The sequence below is a fragment of the Pteropus medius genome, unplaced genomic scaffold, assembly GCF_902729225.1.
Source record: "Pteropus medius unplaced genomic scaffold, Ma_sr-lr_union100, whole genome shotgun sequence".
NCBI lineage: Eukaryota > Metazoa > Chordata > Mammalia > Chiroptera > Pteropodidae > Pteropus > Pteropus medius.
This window is the reverse complement of record NW_024355008.1, coordinates 5,540,213-5,566,458: the sequence shown is the minus strand read 5'-3', so window position 1 is coordinate 5,566,458 and position 26,246 is coordinate 5,540,213. Positions and strand designations below refer to the sequence as shown.

Genomic DNA, 26,246 nt, shown 5'->3' with positions numbered 1-26,246 from the left:
CTTGTGTTTGTTCCTATGTATTAGGTAGGGCTGCTATGTCTATCAGTCTTTGTAGAGAGGCTTTATATAGTAGGTGTCTTGTGGGGTCCAGTAGCACAGTCTCACTGGTCACTTGAGCCATGTGCTCCAACTGTGTCCCTTATGTGGGTTGTGTTTGCCCTCCTGTTGTAGCTGAGCCTTGATTGCTGTTCACATATTAATGAGAGGGACTGATCCTTAGGTTGATTGATTGTGAGGACTTGCTGTGACTATGTAGGAGGAATGGTTGTGAAGAAGCTGACTCTACAGAGCAGGATTCACTTTAGAGGGGCTCTCGTGCCTGCCATATCTGCCTTTTGAGTGTTTCATTTGTGGTTAGGTGGTGCTCTGATGTAATCTGAAGCTGGTCAATAGGTGTAATGTTTCTGGGGCCTCTTAAGAGGAGCCTTGGTGCAGGTCAAGGTCAGCCACTACCTGTGCCCTACCTAAGGCCACTTGGTATGAGATACAAAGTGATCTGCAGATGGCTCCCACTTGTGCTGTGCTTGGAGGTGCCTGAGAGAGGCTAAACTGTGAACTGAGACCAGTTGCTGCTAGTGTCAGGCTTGGAGCTGCTTAGCATGGGTTTGGGGCACACCGGGGCCAGATGTTGCTTGTTTGGGGGTTGTGAACCTTTGAGTAATTTTAGAAAAGTCTGCAGCATGAGCCAAGACAGGCCATTTAAATGGAAAAGCCACTGGAAGCAGCTTGGGTGGGCCCACAAGTTGATGGGGCAGGGTCTCCGGGAATCACCAGGAGCGAATGTCGTTAGGTTGATGGAGACTCAGATGCAACTCGCCTGCACATGCAGGTTGGATTCGGGCAGGGGGTTAAGCAGACAAACAATGGCTTTTGCCAGATCTTTTGTCTGGGAGAAAGCTATCCCTACTGCCCATGCCCTGAAGCCAGACAATTCCATTCTTTCCCATATGTCCCTGGTGCCTTTTGAGCTGTTGCTCCAGTGCGGAATCTCAGAGCGAGTGAGTCTGTCAGCAAGTAAGTCCATGTGCAGGTCCTTTAAGAGAAATGCCTGTTATTCCAGCAGCCCTCTGTCTCACTCAGCCACAATCTCCACTGGTTTCAGAGCTGGAAGTTATTAGGACTCCTCCATGGCACTGGAACCCTGGGCTGGGGAGCCCGATGTCAGGCTGAGAACTCTTGCTTCTCAGGGCAGACCTCCACAGCTAAAATATCCCTCCAGATTTTTCTTACTGCGGGTGTGGGACCAGCCTGTTTCCCATCTCTCCCTCTCCTTCCAGTCATGATGTAGCTTCTTCTGTTTATTGTTATTTATAAGACTTCTCTTCAGCTAGACTTCAAGTGATTCTCAGTGATGGTGGTTCTGTACTTTAGTTGTAATTTTGATGTGGTTTCAATTTTTTCCTTTAATAGTCTTCAGTCCATCTTCATGGATTATCTTCATTACATGATATACCCTTAGCAAAAATATTGTTATCCTTATAAAAAAATCTCTATGTTTACATATATTTGTTACAGATAAATAGATGCAATATTCAATTCAACTTAAAGCCATAATTTTTTAAATCACTAAGGGCCACAATAAATCATCAGGTTCAATCTAATCACCTCACTTTTCAGAAGAGAAAACTGAAGTCCAGAGAGGGGAAGTGACTTGGTTTACCCCATTAATCAAACATTAATATGCTTATACTACCTTAATAACGGTTTCAAACATTCATTTATGTGTAGCCAATTCTTCTTTTTTTTTTTTACTTTCTTATTTTGTTGTTGAAATTTATGCACTCATCCTTTTTCTACATATCGGTGTCAAAGATGTTTAATGGGTTTATTCCCCCTTAGATTCCTCTCTACATATCTTTATCAAGATTTGTAGTAGAGTTCCCACTTATTTATGCCTCACACTTAGTTTGCTCCATATTTGCTACTGAGTCTGAGTCTAAATTAAAGCTTTTTTCGTTTTCCACTGTTGTTCTCCTGGTCTTCATTTTTGCCTGGATTGACCTGTATATTCAGGTTGGTGGTACTCTGTGCAAGCTCCTTGAATTTTACTAGCTCAATCTAGGAAGTAGTAAACTAGCAACTTAATCTTTCCCTATTATATCATAAAGCTCTCCTAAACTGGTCTTGCTCCCTACCCTATAAGTCTTTAGCCTCATTTTGCAGTTAGGAAAAAAAAACTCAATCTCACCTCCCTCTCTGACTCTACACAACTCATAAGGATAAATGTTAATGTTGGTTATAGTAAAGGAATGATTATAGGACATTATGATTTTGGGTGAAAGAAAAAAAAATGTAGAGCTGTTCTGTTTCCCATCTCCTTTTATTAGGAACTGTTATAGCATTAGGATTACTTGTCTTCTTTGCATTGTTTTTCTCTTATTCCTCCTGTGTAGCAAATAGTGGGAACATGAAACAGAAACACTTTATTTCCTTCTCACAAGCCTATTACATAAACAAACAAACAAATAAACAAGGAGTTGACCCCACATGTTATATATTAATCTGTCTAGTGTTTATGTTAGACTTACACTACATTAAGTAAGTTCAGTCTAGCTAGCCAAGCACGGGGGTTACATAGGAATTTAAGTCTCAAGTCTAATTAGTAATAAAAAAGTATTAATTTACCTGGAATCCCCCTTGGGCATAGCTTTCTATTAGGACCTGGGAGATGGACATGACTGGAAGAATAGAATGGGCAAAATCCTTCTTATTAAAAATGTCAGTGGACCCCAGACAATTTTGTATGGTTAGATTTTTTTTTAACAGTTATTCCACCTCTAAAATTTATAACACTTGAATCTTAGCTGGTTTCCCCAAGTGAAAGTTTTCCTTTTTATAGGATTTATAGATAAAACTCTTGCAAAACTAGGCAAAAATCTTCTTCCTTCATTGGTAACCTATTTTGAATCTTAGCCTAGCACAGCAACTAAATAAATAAATAAGTCTTGCACTCTGCTAAGAGAGATAACACAAGAATAATTCACTGTTAAAAATAACCTAATTTTTTGCACAAGTGTTTATTTTCAAAATATAATTTATCTATTTTAAAGTAAGACTGTATGTTAACCAATTCGAAAATTAATGTTGAAAGATAAATAGAAGCTATTTCCTGAAGCAAGTTTTCCATCTATATTTTTAGTAATATCTTTGAATTCGTTAACTGTCAGAAGCTGACCTTCCTAAATGTCCCATATCTAATGAATTAATTTAACTGTATATATATATGTGTGTGTGTGTGTGTGTGTGTATGTGTATATATATAGAGTTATATAAATTTAACTGTATGTGCATATATATATATATATATATGTATACACACACACACACACACACACACATACATCCTGTTCTATGGTAAATTATACAGTAAACAACCAGTGCAATTATAACAGATGAATGCTTGCTAAGATGCACAGGATGGGAATTCAAAATTATATAGAACATATTTTCCCCTTATTAGAAACAAATGCTAATTCCCCCTAATAAGAATTTTTGTCATGCAGTTTGAGCTCTTTCTACTCCCCTCTCCCTTAAAAAAGAATTACGGAGTTACAGTTAAGTATAATATATAGACACAACTGAAATTTGTTGAATGCTCATTTGGAAGGCAGAAAATATATCAGATTTTATAAGCCAGTATAATAGTCTTATTCAGAGTATTGAAATTTACATAAATAATTCAGTAAATGCCACAACATTTCAAATAGCTGAGTACAGTAAGTATCCACTATGTATGAAAGCATTTTTTTTTAAAAAAACAAACTGAATTTAGAAATATCTATCACCATATTAAAAACTTCATTTAATAAATTGGGCTGGTGTCTCTCCTGGTGGGTAGGACTATCATTGTAATGACACTGCCCAGCAGGATGCTGTTTTATGAAGCATGGGAGGATCAATGCTTTCATTGAAAAATATTAAATTTAGAAAGGTTCAAAGTTGCTACAAATAGATTAACTCTTTTAATGCTTTAGTTAAACGTCATTGAAACAACTGTTAATCCAAAAAGTTTTGTAGGCAATAACTTCCTAGTAAGGAATCTGGTCTTATTGTTATTTTGGCAGTTGATAAACCATCGAGAGGAGCAAGTCCTTTCTTGACTCAGATCTTAAGAATTATCCCTTTTGCCAAATTGATGTAACTTGTGCTATATCTGTATGGCAAAGTCAAAGCTTAAATTTGCATGCCATTATTTTAATTTACTTAAATATGTGCTTTTATTATATTGTCTTTATAAGTTATTAATGAACATTTATCATTAGAGTACTCAGTGATAAATACTAGGTTCAAACATATGAAATATCTTTTCTGAGGTAAAAATGATCACATATTGACAATTTCATATTGTTTAACCTAGAACCAAGGTTGATAGATACATAATTTCATTAATACCATGATTATCATTCAATAACCCAGATGGTTAGTCTGCCATATATATTTACTGAATGAATGAATAAATAATGGATGGTTGAAATAATTCTTTTATCTACAAATCCACTTACAGAACTAATGTTTAAATCCAACTTTCTGGATTAAACTATATTGAGTTACTGTGTCTTCTGCTTTCTAGGAGGCATAGAAGCAGGTGGATTTCTTCAGTAAATTTTAATTATATGCAATGGTCTTACCTCTACCTCTTTCTTCTCTTTCTCCTCTGTTTCTCTGTCTCTGTGTCTCTCTGTGTCTCTCTGTCTCTCTCTCTCTCTCTCACACACACATAATGTAATCCTGTCTGATATCTCAAAAATAGACTATCTACTAGAGTTCTTTTTGGAACTGTAATTGCATGATTTCTTTCAAATATATACCAATGTAGTGCTCAAGGTAAAACACAAAGGCATTTTTGATCAGGAGCAGTTATGTGTGAGCATTGATGCCAGCAATTGGACGCACCATCCACAGCCTTCTTTTCACACTGCATTAGAGAAGTAAGATTTGGTTTTGCTAGAATATCTACTTTTATTTTTATCTCCATATGTAAACCAGAGTTTTCCACAACTAAAAATTTGATAGTTAAAGATTGGACAATGACTAAAAAAAGTTATTATATTTTAATTTTTGAGCAAATATTTATGGGGCATTCGGTAAATATTGAGAATGATTTTGCGATTTCTACTATTTTCCAAAGAAAGCCTTCCTGATTTTAAGCTTGTTTATGGGCTTAATGAAAAGTATTTGTTTCCCTAAGGAATGAGCAGGTACTGGTTCACTAGCTTCCCAGTTGTTCCTCTGGCTCAGCAAAGCTTTTATTTTGGTAGTACATATCCATGACATCTGTTTATTCCATATGTTTTCATTGAAAGCATATTAACCTGAACACATGGGGATAATTATCATAATGTATTAATGCCTTTGGATGTTAATGATTCCTCTTCTCCCCTCTCTCTTGATTGTCTTGACCACGATATTACTGTGTACTAATATCTTTGGGTCTTTATGGTACTGATGACACCTGAAAGTCATCCACATTGACTTTGGTTAAGAAAGTTCGAGTTTTGGTAAATATTTTTCAGTCGACTGTATATAACTCAACAAAAAAATATTTATTTTTTGTCTTCATGGGATATGTACTAATATTGACTAGTACTGATAATGTAATTCACTGACCTTTGTTCATCAGGAATCATTCAGGTTTAACAACTTTTTCCTTGAGACTTGTGTGTTGCAATCATATAAGACGCCATTTGCATAAAGCTTGTGAAGGAAAACATCACCAATGTCTTGTTTATCTATATTCTTGATTTGGTTTCCCAGTTGATATATAATAAAAGTAATTCATCCAGTAGAGCAAAATGGCAATAGTTTCTCTCTAACTTTTCTATCCATATGATTTTCTTACATGGCTGATTTTCAGATACATAATAACAACTTGTCATATGATGGCTATATTTGCCTGCTTTCATTTTCTAGGAAATTGCTTCTGAGCAAGAGTGCTTCCTTCTTATTTTCAATACTGTATGTAAACTATTAGAGCTAGAAGGATCATTTTATTGAATTTCTAATTTTACAAATAAAGAAAAAAAGATAAAGAGACATTGACACTTGTGTAAGAACGCACAGCTTATGACAAAGTACATGTAACTTAATTGGGTTTTGTAAAACCCCAAACAAGCTAAGCTCTCTTATTCAAAATATAGCAAACTATAAATCTGATAAAAATTGTTCATTATTGCATGTAGGTCATTTCATCTCCTTCCATTTCGATATAACCTGTGGCCACACGTGTTCTTAATGCACATTTCTTATTTGACCTTCATGGTATTTTGCTCCCCTGCTACTCTTTTCTCCTTTCTGAGTGATCCTTCTCTTTCCCTGCCTGCCTGGCTGTTTAGGTTATGTCAACTGCATCCAGTTGTGGGGGATCTCTCTGTCTGCGTATCCAGCCCTGATCACGATCCTGTGATTTCAAACCACATTTGCAATTGCTCACAAATCTTCTTCACCTGAAGTTTTCATAGACCTCTTAAACTCGATATTACCAATTATTATCCTATTCTCCTCGCCCCATCATTCATAGGTTTCTTCTCTTCTTTATTTTCTACTTGGTTACTAATCAACAATCTATACAGGCAACCAAATCAACAACATGGATGTCACTCTAGATTTCTCTTCCACACTCAGTTTCCCATATCTAATCAATCACAAAGTCCCCTTAATGTCTTATATTGGTATCTGTTATCTGCTTCCTCCTCTCCTTCCCCACTCTACCACAGCTCATTGTAATGCTTAACATGGAGTAGATACTCCGTAAATATTTATTGATAAATGAATAGAACAGGAATGAGCAAGTGAATGGTGACTAGGACAATTTTTAGCCTCATTTAACTCACTGTCTAACAAATGGAGAGAGACAAATAAATAAATGTTTATATAATACATGCTATGTTCCAAGAGAGGTCATATATGAGAGATACTTTTCCTGAGCTGGGGCTGAAGGAAGTCTTTCTGAAGAATAAAAACCTAGGTAAAAAGAAATTTATTTACTCATTTACAACCTACTTAGTTTTCTACTAATATCTTTAGATTGAGTAGTAAGGGAAAATTGAATGAGGACAAAGGAAAATTCAGTGGTTTCCAAAAAGATCAGTTTGGTCTGTCTACTCCCTTGGTAGCCATGACCGCTTAGATGCTCTGGGGTACAATTTTTCTAAAAGGACCTCAGATGTGTCTTGCAAAATTAATGGCTTACAGAGACAGACTTGGTCCCAAATTTTAGTCACAAATCATGAAACACAAGGCTTCAATTAACTAACAGATTACATTGTTCTATAAACTTTTATATGAATTCAAATGAATCTTATGATTTAATAAAAAAAAAGTATAGGCTGTACAAAAACACTTATAAAGCTGTAGGATCAGATTCACTCACAGCCTTCTCATGAGGTATGCTCCAATTCTGGGCTGATCTCAAATACGTCAGGACTCAAAATGAACAGGCTTTCATAGTGGTCTTTACTAGATTTGTAAGTTCTAAATTGGACAAACCATGCATTAATAATTACAGTCATAATAATAATGATTTAAATTTTCTTAATACATCCTCTATAGAAAAATTCTTTAGAATTTAGAAACTTTCTTTCTTTATAAGATGAATTAACACTAGTAGAAAATAATCAGGTTTCAAGCAATATTTCTTGGCTCTTTTCTAAAATTTGTCTTCTGTTGAACTTTCTTTTCAGGGATAATTAGTCTACAGTTATAAAACCTATAAAATAATAGCCTTATTTACTCTTTAATTACCAGAAATGGCTCAGTAAATAGTGAAGAAGCCAATAGAGTTAATTCCCATTTTGAAGTTAAACATACAAACCATCTTTAATGAACTGATCAAACAGCTCAAATAACTCCTTTTATGATTTTATAAAGAAAACAACTAAGAAATACCTAAATGACTAAGGGAAAAGAGAACTTTATTTTTTTTCTTATCAGAAAAACCTCTCATATCTAAATTTGTGCCACTCTATGTCTTAATTCACTTTAAGAAATAGGTGGGGAAATTCAATAAATAAAAATACTCTCTTATTTGGTCCCTTTAGGTAAGGGGGCCATTTTAAAATCTGTATTTAGTATGGACTACTTGTAGAGTTAGTTCTCTTGAAATAGATAAGAAATCCTGCTAATTCAGAATTACACACTACCTTTCATCATCATTTCACTTATTTTTAAGTCATTTTAAGACCTAACATTACATTTTTAACTTTGTGACCCATAAGCTAATGCTATGAATTTTCTATGCTTCAGAAAATAAGGTTAAGCCATCACTTCCACCAGTGGAAACTTAAATTCCAGTTGCTTCCAAGTATAAGAAGATGACTAGCATTAGGCTATACACTATCTAAGTCTGCCTTGGTTCCCCTTGCAATCAGTAACACCGGAAAGATGATTTTGGGCTACAGTATGGAAAACAAAGTATTTTTATATGTCTTATAAGTACCAAGTCTGATGGCATTTGTTTTATTAGCCTCATTAAGCAATCTGAGGTCACCAATTTTCTCTTAGCTCTCTGGCTAAAAAAATGCATTCTGCTTTTCACTACCATGACTGCTGATGGTTCTTAATTTTTTTTTCAAAACTTCTTATGCCCCAAAGCTGTGCTACTCTCAGCCTCTCTGGGGGTCAACAGATAGGGCAATGGGAGAAGTTATGCATTGTCACAGCCTGAACAAAATCTCATCAATCAGACAACAGGATTTCACTCTCTGGTGCCTTCTTTCCACTAGAGTGGAAACAAAGGAAAGAATCCTCAAACAAGCAATTCTGTTGAATTACTGTGCAAGATCAGGGGAACAAATGACAGTGCTTGTATTTCTCCGTAAGCATTTTCCAACATGAATAAATTGTTCCTAGAAAATATATTTTATGTGAAATTTTATTTCAAAAACACAAGAGGTTCCAAGTAACAGCATATAAAAATTTAAAAAATCCAAAGTCAGGTTTTATTTCATATATGGAAAAGAAAAATATTCTCACCCTGTAATCTTTTTTTCCCGCAGGTTAGCCAAGTATGGTCCTTCATTGATCCCAGATGACTACCATGCTGAAGCCATGGTTGCAGGGATTTGGATCTGAGCTCTATGATTTTCTGTTAAGTCAAAGGCTCAGACTTCTGGTCCCTTCCCAAGCCATCTCTTAGGAACTATTTCAAAGACTTCACAGTATACACATATATACACTTAAGCAACAAGAGCTTTAAAAAACACCTTCTAGACCAGAAATTTGAGTCCAATTTATAAATAAACTTTAAAATTATTCTTCCTCCCACTGTGGTATCTTCCTTCCAGATGTCATTGTTTGCTAACAGATTATGCCTAAATGTGTGCATTCGTGTTGGTAGGAAGGGAAGTCAGCAATGTAAAGATGCTATAAATAAAGTCTGACCTTTTATTTCAGATTGCACCTGGTAAAAGGTAGGAGTAGATTAGCCACAGCTGAGTGGAAACTCCATAGTACACGATCTGCTTTAAAGCTTTGCAGATATAGATATTAGGTGTCATTGGATTTTATGGGACTGATATACATCATCTAAGTTCATAATCAATGGCTATTTAATCCAAATACAAAGAAACAGATAGTTGCAAAATAGATGTATGGTAAAAAAGATTAACCAAACATAAGAAACCTGTAGTGGCTATTTTATATGAGATAAATAGACTCAAGCAAAGGATATTGCTAATATTGATTCTGAGCATGGGGATGATGGCAAGGATCCAGTTCAGAGAGAGAGAATATGCATACAAGAGAGTGTAAAGTTCCTGAGGAATTAGGAGAAGCTCTGACAGGTATGAGTTATTTAAGTTTTAAGAGTTAGTTCAATAAGTAGAGACAATCTTTTAGAAGAGCTTTTCATAAAAGAGGAATTTCATAATGAAAAAAAATTATATAAGAAGACAAAACAGTCATAAATGTATGTGAGCTTAACAGAGCTTCAAAGTACATGGAGAAAAAACAGTTATCATTAATGGGAAAAATAAATAATTCTACAATCACAGTTGAGATTTTTAACATCCTCTCAGCAATTGATAGAATAACTAGTCACAAAAACAGTAAAGATGTAGATAATCTAAACAACACTATCAACCACTTTGAGCCAACTGATATTTATATACTACTATATACAGCAAATGCAAAATACACAAGCTTTTCAGGTACACATAGTATGTATACCAAGATAGACATATGTTGGGCCATAAAACAAGTATCAAATGTAAAATTATTAAAATTATAAAAAATGTGTTCTCTGACCACTTTGGAATTAAATTAGAATCAATAACAAAAAATATGGAAAAAATATTTATTAAAGTACTAAGATTTAGTTACTTAAGAAATACATTTAAGAAGAAAATAACCTTCTCAAACAATACATATGACCTATTACTCTAGTATACTCAAGTTTTCATAGAACTTAATAGCAGAAAAAGAGCTCAGAGGTAGGCAAAAGGCTCTGGTCTTACTTCTAAGTGATACAATATTTAGATATATATGGTCAATTAGCTGGTTAGTTAATTTTTCAGAATTTCTATGTTTTTAAGATTTTAAAAGAAAAGGATATGAATACAAAAAATAATCATGAAATTAGATATCTATTTTTGCTACATTTCTAAAAACATTTTGATTTTGCAAAACTCAGTCTTTGGTAGTCAGTATTATTCATTGATTGTACCTATTTGTAAATCTATTTGTTAATGGTCTATCAACATTGAAAAGAAAACTCTGTTAAATATTTATAAGATATTGTACAATTAAAAGGAGACGTTTTTGTAAAATATTGATTCCAGAATTTAAACTATAGTAACTGAACAATTTGCAACCCAATCAACAACAAAAGGTTTAATTCAATCCTTTACGTGTGAATAGCAGAAAGCTTTAAGAAAATTTTGATAAAGCACTAAACATTTATTTTTATTAGACTTATATAATCAAACATTAACTTTGTATTGTTTTAATTTTTGAAAACATTTGTTGTTTAATATCTAATTAGACAAGAAAAGTTTTACTCATCATGTACTTGTCAATTTGAGAAGTATTTAAAAAATACTCTCCATACAAATCAAGCACTATGCCAAGAGTTAGGGATATAATCATATTCTTTGTTCTAATAAAGTTTATATTCCAATGGGGTAGTAAGAAAGTAAATCGGAACACAAAAATAGCTAATTATAACAGTGCTATGAAAGTAAATGGTGATATCAAAGCATGCAGTAGATACCCTTAAGTGACAGAAAATAAAACCAAGCTTTAAAGAATCAATCAAAGTTAATTAATCAATGGAAAAAGTTTTGGATAGAGGGAAGAAAAAGTGAAGCTATGAATCAGAAAGAAGAGAATGTGTTTGAAGGACCCAAGAAGAAGCCTGTCAATGCAGCTCGGAAAGAAAGAAAGAAAGGTCTCCAGGTAAGGTACACAAAGTTACCTGAGCTTGATAGACTAAGTAAAGGATTCTACCCTCCCTCCCCACCAGATGCAATGAATAGCCAGCCATTTAAAGCATTTTAGACAGGGAATTTAAAATTTAAAAGAACAGTAGATATTCTAGATTTGAAAAGTGAAAGAAAGACCAAAAAAACAATGGTTTTCAGGTTTCTAGCTTAAGCAACTAAATGGGTGGTGCTGCCACTTGCTGAGATGAGAAAGATGAAACAGGTAGAACTCTTTGGAGGAATTACAGGGTACTTGTTGGGACACACTGAATTTTAGTGGAGATACAGAGACATTCAGAGGAAGAATTTAGGTATACAGCTCAACGTAGAAATGGACATCAGAGAACTCTTTTTGTTTAGAGATGTAAATTTGAGGATCATTAGCACACAGATGACAATGGGAGCTATGGATGTAAATGAGAACTTTAGAGAAAGAAGAGAACTGGTATAGAAACATGAAGCTCAAGGAACTCAACACTTGAGGTTAGGTAGATGACACTGAAGCAGCAAATGAAATGCAGGGGTAGTGCAGAAATGAGTGTTGTGCAGTGTGCGGGCAGCAAGGAAATAGTGTGTAGAGGAAGCAATTATCAATATCTTATAATGCACCAGAGAAGTCACATACAATGAAGACTCAAAAATCCCAATTAGTAATATATGCCACTATAAATCTTAGGAAGAATCATTTTTCTGTGGAAGGCCGGAGCTTGAAGGAAAATTAGACTTTGAGGAGAAAGGATGCGTAGAAAATGAGGAAATTGAAACAGTGATCATAGATAGCCACTTACAAGAAATTTGGCTATAAGAAAGGCCGAAGAAGAAAGAAGGTTATGTTAGAAAACTGGAGGAAAGCAGGGTTATGAAAATATATTTTTTAGATGGGAGAATTCTGAGCATGGGGATGATGGCAAGGATCCAGTTCAGAGGGAGAGAATATGGATACAAGAGAGTGTAAAGTTCCTGAGGAATTAGGAGAAGCTCTGACAGGTATGAGTTATTTAAGTTTTAAGAGTTAGTTCAATAAGTAGAGACAATATTTTAGAAGAGCTTTTCTCTTGGACTTATTCAAATAATCTGACATTTTGCTGAGCGTGAAATTTATAAGGCAGTTATGTTTATGCTGAAAAACTTTACTGCCAAATTTTGTGTGTGTGAGATTAACTCTTCTGTATTTAAAACTTATGCCCCAGTTAATGAAAAGTTATAGACATGTTTTATCTATGCAGCAAACACTATCTTAAAAGAAAATGATAACTTTACCAGCAAATTAGTTTCAAGCAAGTACACAACTGAAACAGATGAAGAGAACACATATTGCAATTTTCTGTTTTATTTCTTTAGATTTACCTGAGTGATTTCTCCTCATAGCAGCAAGAGTGTTTTTTAAAATCTTATTTTAAATTTTGCTAGAATATAAGCCAACTTCACATGAAGAATATTATATAGAGTTATTTGTACCATTTGAAAATGAATTCATTGAGGAAACTATAAACTGAAAATCTTCTGCATTAACAGACTTCATCTGATGATTTCAATTCAAAATTCAGGCTTCAAAACAAACTCCCTTCACCTGCAGACAATGTAAGCTAATACTCTCAAGGATAAAATAGGTTAAAAAGTGCCTTGCCAGGTTTTTAGACATAGCAGAGGGATACGTGGGTGACTTTGGCTATATCTACAAGAACATAGCAGAGCTATTGGCTATATCTATAAGAACGTGGTGGAGCTATTCTATCACTATGATTAAATGAACAGTCAGCCACAGTTCATTCAGTTGTTAGATAATCAGATATTATTTGCTCTAATTGAGCTGCTATGGGGATGGTTTTCAACTGGCCAGTTGAATCAATTGAGTGGCTGGAATCTGTAAAGCACTTTATATATGACAAAAACAAACTGGGAAGCCAAATGAAACTTAAAAACAATAATTCTTATAAATATATTATTATAATAATTGAAATATAATTTAAAATGATAGTATATCTACTATTGATGATATCAATGTCCTTCATTATCAAAGTAGCAGGTAGATGTCACTTACTCCCAATAATGAAAAGAAAAAATGACTAACTTTTGAACGTAAAGTGATAATAAAGTTTCTTTTCTTCCTTTTTTTAATGAGAAAAGGCTGGTTTGAATATTTTCATTTTTCATTAAAGCAGAGCTACCGAGCAAATTAGACTAATTGTGAATGAAGTTACATATGGTTGTCCTTAGGTATTAACCTCCTCTACTGGGGAAAATTTAATAGACTGAACACCCTCTCACAGAACAAGAGAAAATATAGCTCATAAAATTTTCCATATAATACCTCAATCTGATTTATAAATTGCAGTAGGGAACAAGTTAGAGTACATACATAAACATATGAAGCTGCTACATACACATATGAAGCTGCTTCATAAACACCACAGAGAGGGGTTAACATGCAGAATGCATAGCAACAGTTCTATTCAGTGTCTAATTTCATCTTTAATTCATAATTATGGGAGGGCAAGCAACAAAACAACATCAAAATTCTTGTAACAAAGTTTACATAATCTATTTGATGTTGTTGGAAAAACAGCATATGTTTCCGGTAATTGCTAAAATCTCAAAGGATACTTTCCCAATTACTGTCAGTGAAACCAAATGCTACAAAACCTAACCACTACCCACCATAGGTACATATCCACAGCAATGAAGTTGGTAACTAAGTGGCCACTGACCCTTAAAAACATTGTTTTAACATTGAGTGCGACCTTTTGAGTAACTGGGTAATGACAGACATTTGAAGAGAGCCACCTTAATTTTTTAAAGAAAAACTGTCTCATTCCCTACATCTCCTAATAGCTTAAATGACCTAAGTATCTTTCCAGGACATCAGTGGGGGAGGATGATGTGGGAAATGAAATATGCCTTGAAATTCTGTGGGTGGTAGTTTCATACACACATTCTTTAGTAAAAATGTGCTTTAGTGAGAAAACGTAAGTTTATGAGAAAGGAACTTACTAGGGCTATATTGTAGGATTCCTGAGCAGGGACAAATGTTCATCTGAGATTTGTGGTCATGCACTTTATATGAGACTAGTCATAACAATTGTATAATTTCTCTCCAGCTATGCTCACAAGTTTGTGTATAACCATAAAGTAGGCGGATAACTGAATTTATATTTGTTTGGGATTTATTAGGTAACAAAAATGGAAGGTGAAAAGGACAAGAGAGTTATAGTTTATAAGGATGCAATTACAATGAAAGATCATGGGATCTGGGCTGGGAATGGAGGAAGTTAAGAACAAGAAGAGGAAGGCTGATGGATCTTGAAAAGTATTGGTATATAAAGACTTTTTGGAGTAAGATAGACAAAGTAAGCTAAAAAGATATGTCATTGTGGTCAGAAAATAAGATGTTTGACCCCAAATTTTTAATATGCAGCAATTAGTGACAATAACACAATACAGGGTCTACCTCTATACCAGGGTCTACACTAACTTCTGGAGAGATAGGATATACAAGACAAATAAACATAACTGCCTACATGGATTTTACATTCTTTGTCTGAGTCCACTTGGACCTAGTATCAGGCACATATATGTTGCAGTCTAACAGTGAATTATTTGTTTTTCAAAATATTGGTTGATGTAAATATTTAGATTACTAGAAAGCCCAGTTTTAAGCATGAAGGAGCCAAGATAAAATTCACCAAATGTTCCACTTTTGTGCCATTACTTACAGAAGAAAACAGACATGGAATCTATCAATCTAATGGTGTTTTGCAGTCATTCCTAAATATTGATAAAAAATATTATTTAAAAATTTTGTTATGAATGCTTTCATAACTTTAGATTATGAGACATCTTTAGCAAAACTGGCATTGAATGGCAGACCACAGCCCCAGGAAACTCAGACAACACCGAGCTGGGTAAATGCACTAAAAGCTATACATAGGTATATTATACTCAAACTTCAGAGAATCAATTTAAAAATCTTGAAAGGAGCCAGAGAGGAATACACCTTACCTATGTAGAACAAAAGATAAGAATTATTTGTCTTCAAAGAAATGGTTTGTTTTTATTATTATAGAAACACCATGTTTAAATTTCATCTGACCAAATCCAGAGCCAATTTTATAAGTTATCTTGCCATAACACTTTCTCCCCATAAGATAATGGGTCTAAAATTAAGTCACATCTATGTAGAAGTTCTCTATGCCACTGAATTGTCTTGCTTCCAAAAGAGAATAATTTAATTATTAAACAATAAAGAATCTTATTCCCTATACTACCAAATTTGATTAGTTCCTCACTAATAAAATCTTCCAAGCAATATTCAAATTAAACAAAAACCAATAAATTGACCTACATGTATAAGAATAAAGGCTCTCTTATTTTCTTCCCTCTCCTTTCCTCAGTCTCATTTGTTTTTGGGAGTTGATGTTGAGAAGAACACAGGAAATTTGCATAAAAGTAAGTGTAACATTTCACAGAGTAGTTTGGAGAGTTAAAAAACTCTTTACACACTAATAGCATAATACCCAAAAAGCAAGATGTTCTATCCAATTAAATTTTCTTATGCATTTACAGTAACCTCAGAAGGAAATTTTTTTTTTTAATTTCAATCCTTTTAAAATCTTTTGAAAATGATTTAATCCCCTTCTCTGTTTATTAAATATAATCTACAGAGGACAATGAACATATTTGATGAGTTAGATCATGTGACTCAGGATCATCATTATGAATCATAATTCTCATTGTACATTTCCAGGATGGGGTAGGAGTTTGGAATGATTATACAGAATCTTCAAGCAATGCCATACCAGGTTCTCTTCTGAAAAAAATCCTGTTTATCATTTGTTTTTTCCCCCCTCACTTTTCTCTTTCAACTCGGAGTGTTATAAAATTCTGATAAACTGAGAACTATAGTTAATCCTATTTACAATAACTTTAAAATAACTTTATAATTTCTGATTATAATATGAATTATTTTAATCATTTTTTAAACTCTAAATAGTTGCTTTCTAATTTTCACCAACATGATTGCTTATCCTATTAATTAACTGATTTTTGATACAAAGACATTCATTATATACTGTGGCTGAGAAGAATCTGGAACAAGAGTTCGAGTTATAAATTAATTGTCTAAATTCTTTCTCATCCTGGTGAAAATATGAAGAACTTTTAGAATGAGGGAAGTGATATACCTTCTTAATCTGAAATGTATAGAAGATGGAATGTTTATCCAAAGGAGATGAAAGGAAAGCTGCATAGTAAGCTTGGCTTTTCTTAGAATGATTTTGTTTATCTATTTATTAAACAACATTATGAATCTACTATAAACACAGCACCCTTGAATTTTGGTACCTAGTTCTAGCCTTCTAAGACTTTACAGAGCAATTGAAAAATGTATGACTTTCTTTTATTTCTTTTATTATTTTTTTATTAAAATTAGAGGGGTGACATTGGTTAATAAAATCAAATAGGTTTCTAGCATACAATTCAATAATACATCACATGTATATTACATTAATGGTTACCAGAGGGGACGGGGGAGGTAGATAGGGGTAAAGGGGGTTGAATATTTGTTGACGGTAGAAAATTTAACTTTGGGTGGTAAACACACAATGCATGACTTTCAATTCAGGTAAAGATCTTAGGCAGAAATTAAACCTATTATTTGCTGAGTATTTACCAAACGTCAGGTATAGATGTTATATAGATAGATATAGATATAGATATAGATATAGATATAGATACAGATATAGATGATGTAGATATACATACACACAACACACACATACATACCCACAAACACACACACACACACACACACACACACACACATATGGAGTTATTAACATTTATAGTGTCCATAGTGTCCTTAGGAGGTAAGAATTATTATTTCTGCATTTATAAATATGAAAACAAAGGCTCAATGAAGTTAAATAAGCCAGAGAGTTTATGTTCCAATATGAGATGGAGATCCCGCTGTCAGCTGGAACAGTAAGAAAAGATTCCTTCAAGACTAGAATTGGGTTCTAGATGGCTGTTAAACTGGGAGAATATAAAATAAATTTTGAAGGGTATTAAAAGGAAGCATTCCGGAAAGATAATAGCAGCTAAAAGCTTGGAGTAGAATTCTGCTTCCAGAGTCTGAACAGAGCAACATTCCTACATGAAAAACTATCATCTACAAACTGTGGAATGAATTATATATAGTATATATTTTGTGCACACATCTTATTTATTTATTTAGCCTTCAGGCTAAATCCTGCAAAACCAGGAAACATCCAAATTCACCTAGTGCCATTCTCTTTTTCTAATTTCAACTTTCAACTCTATGTTTTCTGCTTGCTTTCGTTTTCTCTCCAGTGCTTTCAAATTACAGAAATAATAATAAGATCCATAGTCTCAATGGCATAATGAACCAGAGTTTGGAGCTACTACAGCATTTGGAGCGTGAGGGGGGAAATCTTGGAAAGGAAAGATTTAGGGAAATGTGGGGAACAAATTTTGTGTATAAAGTCTGCCTACCCTGTAGCAGAAACCCGAACTACACATGAGCAGTGGAGACTCTAAGAAACTCAATTAAGGCTGAAAAATCTAAACAGAAATTTCAGTTGCTGTCCATAGCAATAGAGAGGAAGGTTGGAATTAATTGCCTCATGAAACAAAACAAAACAAAACAAAACAAAACAAAACAAAACAAAACAAAAATCACTCTTTGAGAGAATCTAAAGAATCCAGTGTCTCTACAAGATATTCTTTACATGTCTATATGCAATCCAGAATTCCTACACTGAAAAGATAGCGTGACTTACATGTAATAAAAATGCAATCAAAGGAAACTGTCCCTTGTGAGACCCCCATGATCAAATAAGCAGGCAAGGATTTTAAAGCAGCTATGATAACCATGCTCAAATATACAAACATTTATATTAAAAATCAATAAATAGGAAATGACATCAAGAAATAAGAAGTATCAAATAAAATTGTAATTGTGAAAAATACGACATCTGAAATAAGAGGTTGGAGTGTACATACAGCGTTTGTTTAGATAAGCATGCCAGCTTCACATTTTAAGTACAAACATACTACAAAACTGAACTGAATATTCTTTTTATATGTTTTTTGGTCATCGTTATGGCTTCCTTCAACACTCTTTGTAAAGAATCATTTTTTTCAGAAAAAGAGATGGCAAAATAAATCATATATGCAATCTTTCACATATGCTGCCTACCACAGGCATAGAATCACAGCCTTTTTTCCAATGGACGTGCCTGTTAATGGGTTGATTTTCCTGAAATGCTGACAAGATGCAGAAATCATTCATATTTTCTATTCCTTTATAAAAAATATTATAAATGAATAGATAGATGTTGGTCAGGTTTATAGATACAGTCTGACCATTAAAAAAAAAGAGTTTATTCTATGATATTATTTGGGAAGAGTATTCAATGTGATGCTATTGGATTTCCGAGCATTACTATCTAACTAACCATGGCTGGTCAATCATATATCTTAATAACTTGTTTTTATTATATGGCAATTAATAAAGTGGTTTCATTACATATTTAATAGTTATCCTGTTCAGCAACAGTGCTAAAGAAAGAAAATGGTAAAGCTAAGAGTTTGGGAAAAGGGTTTTCATTATTTCTTGGCTTACACTTCAGGCACATGTTTAGTTGAATAAGATACTCTTCCTAAACCCACTATTTGTTCTCTTACCACATCATATACATAGTTCTGTATATGAAATTAGCACATTCTATGATAATTGCCATTTTCTTGCCTGCATCCATATCATACTCAAACTTCTTGAGAGAAGGTATAAATTACAACTACTTTTTCATGGGGCAATAAGCAAACACATGGAAAGGATCCCAAAAACTTGATTCCTACTTTTAGACCTCAACAAAACTGAAAGATTGTAAATGAGAGGGGAAAATGAGAAGTTTTACAAGATGCCTGAGGCAGTGGTGGTTAGATGTGTACGATTACATGAAGCTACAGGGCTATTCTGCAAAATGAGATGCCTCATGTGGATGGTTCATACGTATAATTTTTACTGAGTCCACTGCAGGCACCAAGTAAGTCTTCTCACTTCAGAATCAGGGTTTGAAACTCATCTGAAATTGAAGTTAATAAGAACCAACATAAATCTCTAAAAACCACACCCTAATCACTCCTGACAATTTTAAGGTAACTCCAAACCTCACTGACGATCCTAAAATACTTTCTTAATCAAAAATGTGTCACAAAATTTTAGCAGTCAAATTAGCTAAGAATGTCATCTTCTTGGAGAGATTATAATATAAGAAGTATGCAACTAATAAGAAATATTGAAAAGGGAGAGCTGTGTAGTAAAAATATTCCTATGTCTCTCACAATCTCCATGGGAGAGGCTTTTTAAGGCTAATATACAGCATTAATTATTTACCTCAAAATATTCTAAAATTGAAGATCAATTTATTAAGCTAATACTAGATGAAAATATCACCCTTCGTGTAATTCTGTGTTCTGAAATAACCATTTAATCTGTAGACTGACTTTCTGAAGAAACCTACCCAGGAGCTCACCAAACTTTGATTAGATAAACATTTCTCTTATCAATTGGAGTAAAGAAAAAGAAAGCAATATTTAATACTTTCCAGGGAGGATCTTATACACTTTTCATATATAGTCTATGTCACTGTCAGTAGAGCCCTGGATAAGTATCATACTCATTTTACAAATAGGAAAATTAAGTTCAAAGGATTAAGTTATATCTCCAAAGTTACACAGGTGTTAAATGGTGAACTTGGGAATTAAGCTCCATTCTACATGATTCCTAGGTCCATGCTCTTTCTATTCCACTGCAAATTGATAAAATGCCATTTTCCTCTATAAATGAGTTTCTGATGAGCTTGCATACTGTGAATAAGTGATCCTGCAGGGCCTACTCACTCATCCTACCTGGGATTGATATAATCAAAAGTCTAACTCCAAGATGTTGAGACTAGACCCTGGGTCTCCTGGTGGAAAAAATTCAACAGTCAGGCCTCTAGCATCTGAGGCTAGAAAGTCAAATATCTGCTTGCTCATTTGACCTGGATCTAGACAAAATCAATTCAGGTCATTTGTCACTGATTAATATGTGCTGAAACAATGTTCTAAACATTCAGGATCCATAACCTTTTCATTCTACATGTCTCAGTGATCCCAGAGTACAGTCACCTCTTGATTAAACTGAATGGACAAGTTAACCTTTGAGCTACATCCTGGCACATGAAAAAGAATGGCTTTGATACTAATTGGAGTGGGGAAGAAGACTTTTAAAAAAGTATTAAAAGAACAAATGGACATAAGAAGAGCATTTGAACACCTCTTATGTAAAGAGCAGAATCTTTAGAACCTATGTAGCCTTAATATATGAATAACCATTAAATAAAAATGTGAAGGTGGTACAATGTTAAAGAAAGCTTTTGCCTGATTTCTGGACTCTGATTGCTAAAATGGTTGTGATTTGCACTTGAGAGCATAGTCATCCTGGTCTATTCATTCAGGCTTTCTTGGAGAACACTCAAGATGACCATAAAGGCAGTTATTAGGTATAGAGAGCTCTGAAGATTAAAAGAATCTGGACCTACAAGGGCAGGAGCTCCCCCAAAACGTTGAAGAGTTAAGAAAGCATTATTATAAAGCAGAAATTAAAAAGCAACTATAGTTAGATTCTTTGAGTTACAAAATAAGAACCAAGAAATAAATGTTGGAAGAATTTTTAAAAATTAGATATTAAGAATTGTGTGTAAGCACTGCTTTCAATAAAAGATGAATGCAAAATTAGTGTTGTATGAAGTAGATGGTAATAGAGAAACTGGCCTTGCTTTGTTACCATCGGAGGACTGGGTTTTGAAGGATAAAGACTGCCTTCTTGTTATTGTATTTTTCCTGGTGTTTAAAGTCAGAATCTATTTGATAATATGCAGTGGTCTAGACCCCTGATCAGGCTTAATCTGAGATACAGATGTTTTTATAAAAGATTAAAGCTGCAAAAATTCCACATATTTTGAAGGATTGTATTAACAAATGCATTTTAATGCCTATCTACAATAACAGTAGTAGTAAAAAACAAAATGAAAAATTTCTTAAACTTGATGAAGGATTATCAACTATGTTGTATTCAGATAAACAAGTTGCTTCTTTAAAGCTGGAATGAGAAACTAGGTATAAACTGGAGACAGCTACTTTCAGACATAATGCTAAAAGAAGTGACAGGCTCTTCATCTACGTATAACCAGTTGGGCATAAATGTCTTACTCACAGCAACTGCCATTCTTTTGATCTTTATCAATTCTTTCTTCTTCTCTCTATATGTTTTTAAACCATGCTCTAATTATAGTTACACTTTTGATCATCTGCTGAATTCATCTTTCCCATAACCAATCCTGGCTAAATCATGTCTTCTAATTCCCCTGAACTTGCTCCTTAGCAGTTCAGAATTTTCTGGAAGAAGTCATGTAACACTGTTGACTGATACCACTATGAATGTATGCTTACACATCTTCTTGTTAACTCCAGCTCAGAAAGATGTTTCTACTCTTTCAAAATCACGTCATTACTTATGTCTTCTCTCTCGAAACTTCTAGCTCTGGTTCTTTTCCCCGAATGCATGAACAATATAAACAAGACTCTTCTATCCTGTCAAACCTTGCTTTCCTCTTCTAACTACTATCTGTTGCTATTTTTTTCTCATTTTTTCATTAAAAAATTTCTAAGAATATACCATATTATTGCATTTTTCAGAAACTCAAGAACAGACAAAACTAATCTATGATGATAGAAATTTAACACTGATTATCTCTGGGCAGGTTGTAGAGGAGATTGACTGGAAAGGGACATGAGGGAGCTGGCTGGGGCAATGGAGATGTTGTACATATTGATTAAATTGTTGGTGACACTGCTGAATGCATCTGTCAAAACTCATCAAACCATACAATTAAGATCTAAATGCAAATTATACCTCAAAAATATTCAGAAAGTGTAGTATGTATTCTGATATTTCTTCCACCAAACTACTCTCTTATACTTTCATCTCTTGTTAACTATCTCCACCAAAATATTATTAGGTAGCTACATTTTCAAAGACAACCAGAGTACCTATATTAAAACCCTATTCATCAGCAAATGTAGTCACCTCTTCTAGAAAAAAATAACTCCCCGATAAGACATTTTTTTCCTTCCTTTTGATAAAGAAATAGTTTCCTATAAGGTAGAAAATATACTACATTATTCCAAGGGCATCCAATGCAATAAAATTTATTATTTGTCCTACTATGCTTATAGTTATAAAGAAGAAAATATAAAGAAAAATTAGTCCTCTTACTCGAAGACGCTTGTAATCTCTTTGTGGATTGACTAGCCTACCTTGAGTAATCAAAAGTCACTTATATATGTTTGCTAAAAACATGTATAGAAAAAATTTTCTTTCTAAAATGCTGCTATACTTTTACCAACTAAAAGCTCCATATACAGAAATTTTACAATTGAGAACTAGGATTATGCACAATAGGTACAATGCTAACTTACTAAATATTTTCAATTATTGTTTTATTATAATGCATTTCTTAGAGTCAAATATTTTTCCTCTCAGTAGAAGGTTTCTGTGGAAATCCTGATAAAAAAAATCTGAATTTATCAATACTATATAATATATATTTGGACAAGAAAATATAATAATATATTTTATAATAAGATATTTGGACAAGGAGAAAGTGTATTTAACTAAGACATAATTATTCCTGTTCCATGTACTACCTTACACTGATATGGAGGTTGACAGATTGGCTCTTTGAGAGCAGCAGATATTTCACAGGCACTAAATGTGACAAAACAAGCTGCACATTTTGTTAGCTTATTTTAATCGTGCATGTGGTGAACAAAATATCTGTGCATTATAAAAAGCTCCCTTATGAAGGATGAAAATTTTATGAATTTTCAATCATCCAGATAAAGTACTTCACAGTTTCTGGGAAATTGCTATTCCTTCTATTGACTAAGTGACTTCAGGGAAAATACTTCAGTAACAAAACAAAATCTCCCAAATTTCTAAATAGCTTTATTGCCTCTCTGAATCCATGGCCTCAATATTCCACAGTTACGTGTTATAACACATTTACTATGAAAATTGTAGTAGACATCTGCATTATCTCTAAAAGTCAACAAAAGATTTTTTTTTAGAGTAATTGCAGCTACCTAAATGTAGCTACCTAATTTAAACTTTTCAAGAGAATTAGTCTAGTCTTATGATACAGGTGGTACCCATTAAGTAATCTTTCTCTTGAAACCTTCAAAACTTTCAATTCTTGTAAATTGCAAACCAAAAAAAAAAAAACCCACAAAAAAACCCTTAATAATAATGCTTTTATATCTTTTATCACAATGCCTTAAGAAAGGTGTCAAGTTGTTCACTGTTGGAAAATTCTGTTTATAAAATTATGTAACAAAGATTGCTGTACTTTTGCCTTCTTAATAGACTTACTGGACACAGAAATGGACAAATTAGGAAATATATTTGTGGAGATAAAAATTCCATCAGAGCAGGCAAGTAAAATGTATACAAGGGAGCCAGCATTAGAGAGACAACAACCCAGTGTCTGCTGCCTGAGATAATGTTGCACTGACATTGTAGAAATAGGACCGAGGCAGGTGAAATATTACTGAAATTCAAATCCTGGAATGTTCCTTTTGGGCATAGTTTTTAATAAAAATTATTAAGTGATATTAATTTGTATCCCTTTTCATGATTGAAATATGGTTTTGTGAAAGGTACATAACAAAAAAGGTTAAATTCCATTATATTAGTTATATAGAATGTCAGCAATGAAGGAGTAACTTTTTAAAATAACATCCAAGACACAGATTTAAGATGGTCATGCTACCACTTTATTTTCCTTGTACATATGGATCTGATCTCTCTCAATTTTCAAGTTAAATTTAGAGAGTGCACAGCTAATATTCTGTGTCTTGGAAAAGTGCCTAGATAAGACTGTGGGAAAAGGATGGAAAGGTTAGACCAGCAATACAGTATTTTTAAATTGAATGTTACTATATGATAAGTACATATTTTATATTAAACCATCTAGACTAAAAAATGCTTTTGGGATGGCTTTCAACTGTTTGATCATGTTTTAAGAGTAATCCTGAATTTGAAACATCAGCATTGAGTTTTGTTAGCTTTATGTTCTGCAATTTACTCTGCTATGGGTAACAAACACTTAAATAAAGTTTTTCTTCCCTCTGGAACTTACTCATCTTTACTGATTAACAATGTAATTTTAAACATATTACATTTTCACGGTTAAACACAGGTCCTTTGATATATAGTATACTTCATATATAATCTGTAAAAACAAATTGTCACATTTTAGAAAGTATAAAGGCATTTGCTGAGGCTAAAAAGTCAAATGACTTATATTTATACATGTATATTATTTTTTCATAAAATAAACATATATAATCAAAAATCTTTTAGGGGAAATAGTGTTATCCTCTCCCTAAAAGTTCTTTATTTTCTATTCTCTCTACGTATCTCTCTGGAAATCTATGTGCCACTTTCTCAAAGGGCATGAGAGGTGAGGAAGCAAAGCATAAAAACATTACTTATATTGATTTTAATATTTGTCCTGATGGTAAGTATTTATTCAATAGCTGCTGAATAGAATGTATTCATTGACTGACCAAACTCTTATTTTAGTTTGTCCACTCACTTCTAATTTTTTATAAACTTTTGATGAACATGAGATTGTGTTATACTCATTGGCTTCTTGAAATATCTGACATGAGTATTTGACACTTGGTGTAGAATGTCATATTTTATCTTTTGCATATATTTTCCCATGATTATGGAAATTCTCAGGTAACTCCACTTCTTTTGAGAATAATTTAAATGCATCCACTGTGACTGTTCATGTAATCAATTTGTAATAAGGTTGGGTTTGACCTGTGTCCACATGCAGAGGGGGGAATGTATATAGCATTAACAGGCATTGTCCTCTAGAGCCTGGAGTAGTGCCCAGCACATAGTAGTATTCAATAAATATTTACTGACTTAATTAATGAATATCTCTATTTTATCCTAGGTCACAATAGGAGGTGGTAGAGCATGAAAGAGAAAACAATGAACTAGGAGTTAGAAGAAATGGTTCTAGTCTTTCTATGAAAGGATTTAGTATAAACTATTCATCGTCTTCCCAAATTATCATCTCTAGGCTTCATACTACTTTTCCCACTTTGAATGTTTTCTTCCTTGCTTACCACCACCAATAGCTACTCATTCTTCGAGTTTTCAGATAACATCTCACCTCTCCACATAATTCTGGTTTAACTGCAGCCAGCACTGTTCTCTGCCCTTCTATACTTAAAAGCTTGTCAACTGACATCTCATTTTATTTAAAGTTTAATTATGTAATGACTTATACAATTTTTGAATGTTTGACATATATCTTCTTTCCTCAAGAAGACTCTAATCCAAAGGTCTCACTTGTAGCTGAATTTATATCGTACAGATGTTTTATCTGACCATCACAAAATTTCAATGTTTAACTTGCAGATATTCATGTGAGATTTCATAACAACAACAAAAAAATTACAGTTTTCTAGTTTCTCTTGGAAAAGCATAAGACTGGTCACACTGGGCCTGCATTCTTGTTTGCCAGGAATCAACCTGAGCTGTATAACTATAGCTCCTTTAGTCCAGGCACATATTTCTCTCAGTCCCCACCCAGCCTGCTTTATTTATGTTCTCTGCCTAGAACCTGTGTGATATGTGAGATTTTAAACCCAGCATGATACTCCATGCTAACAGACCTACCT

General features: G+C 33.6%; 1 protein-coding gene and 1 long non-coding RNA gene across 3 annotated transcripts in view; both read right to left on the bottom strand.

Annotated features, from left to right (window-relative positions):
• Window positions 1-26,246, bottom strand: part of ALCAM (activated leukocyte cell adhesion molecule) — a 181,308-nt gene that overhangs the window by 83,226 nt on the left and 71,836 nt on the right. The window lies entirely within an intron of this gene.
• Window positions 22,790-26,246, bottom strand: part of LOC120598143 (uncharacterized) — a 25,069-nt gene continuing 21,612 nt past the window's right edge. Inside the window, exon 3 of the long non-coding RNA XR_005651514.1 lies at window positions 22,790-26,244. This is a non-coding gene — a long non-coding RNA (uncharacterized LOC120598143). The remainder of the gene's footprint in view (window positions 26,245-26,246) is intronic.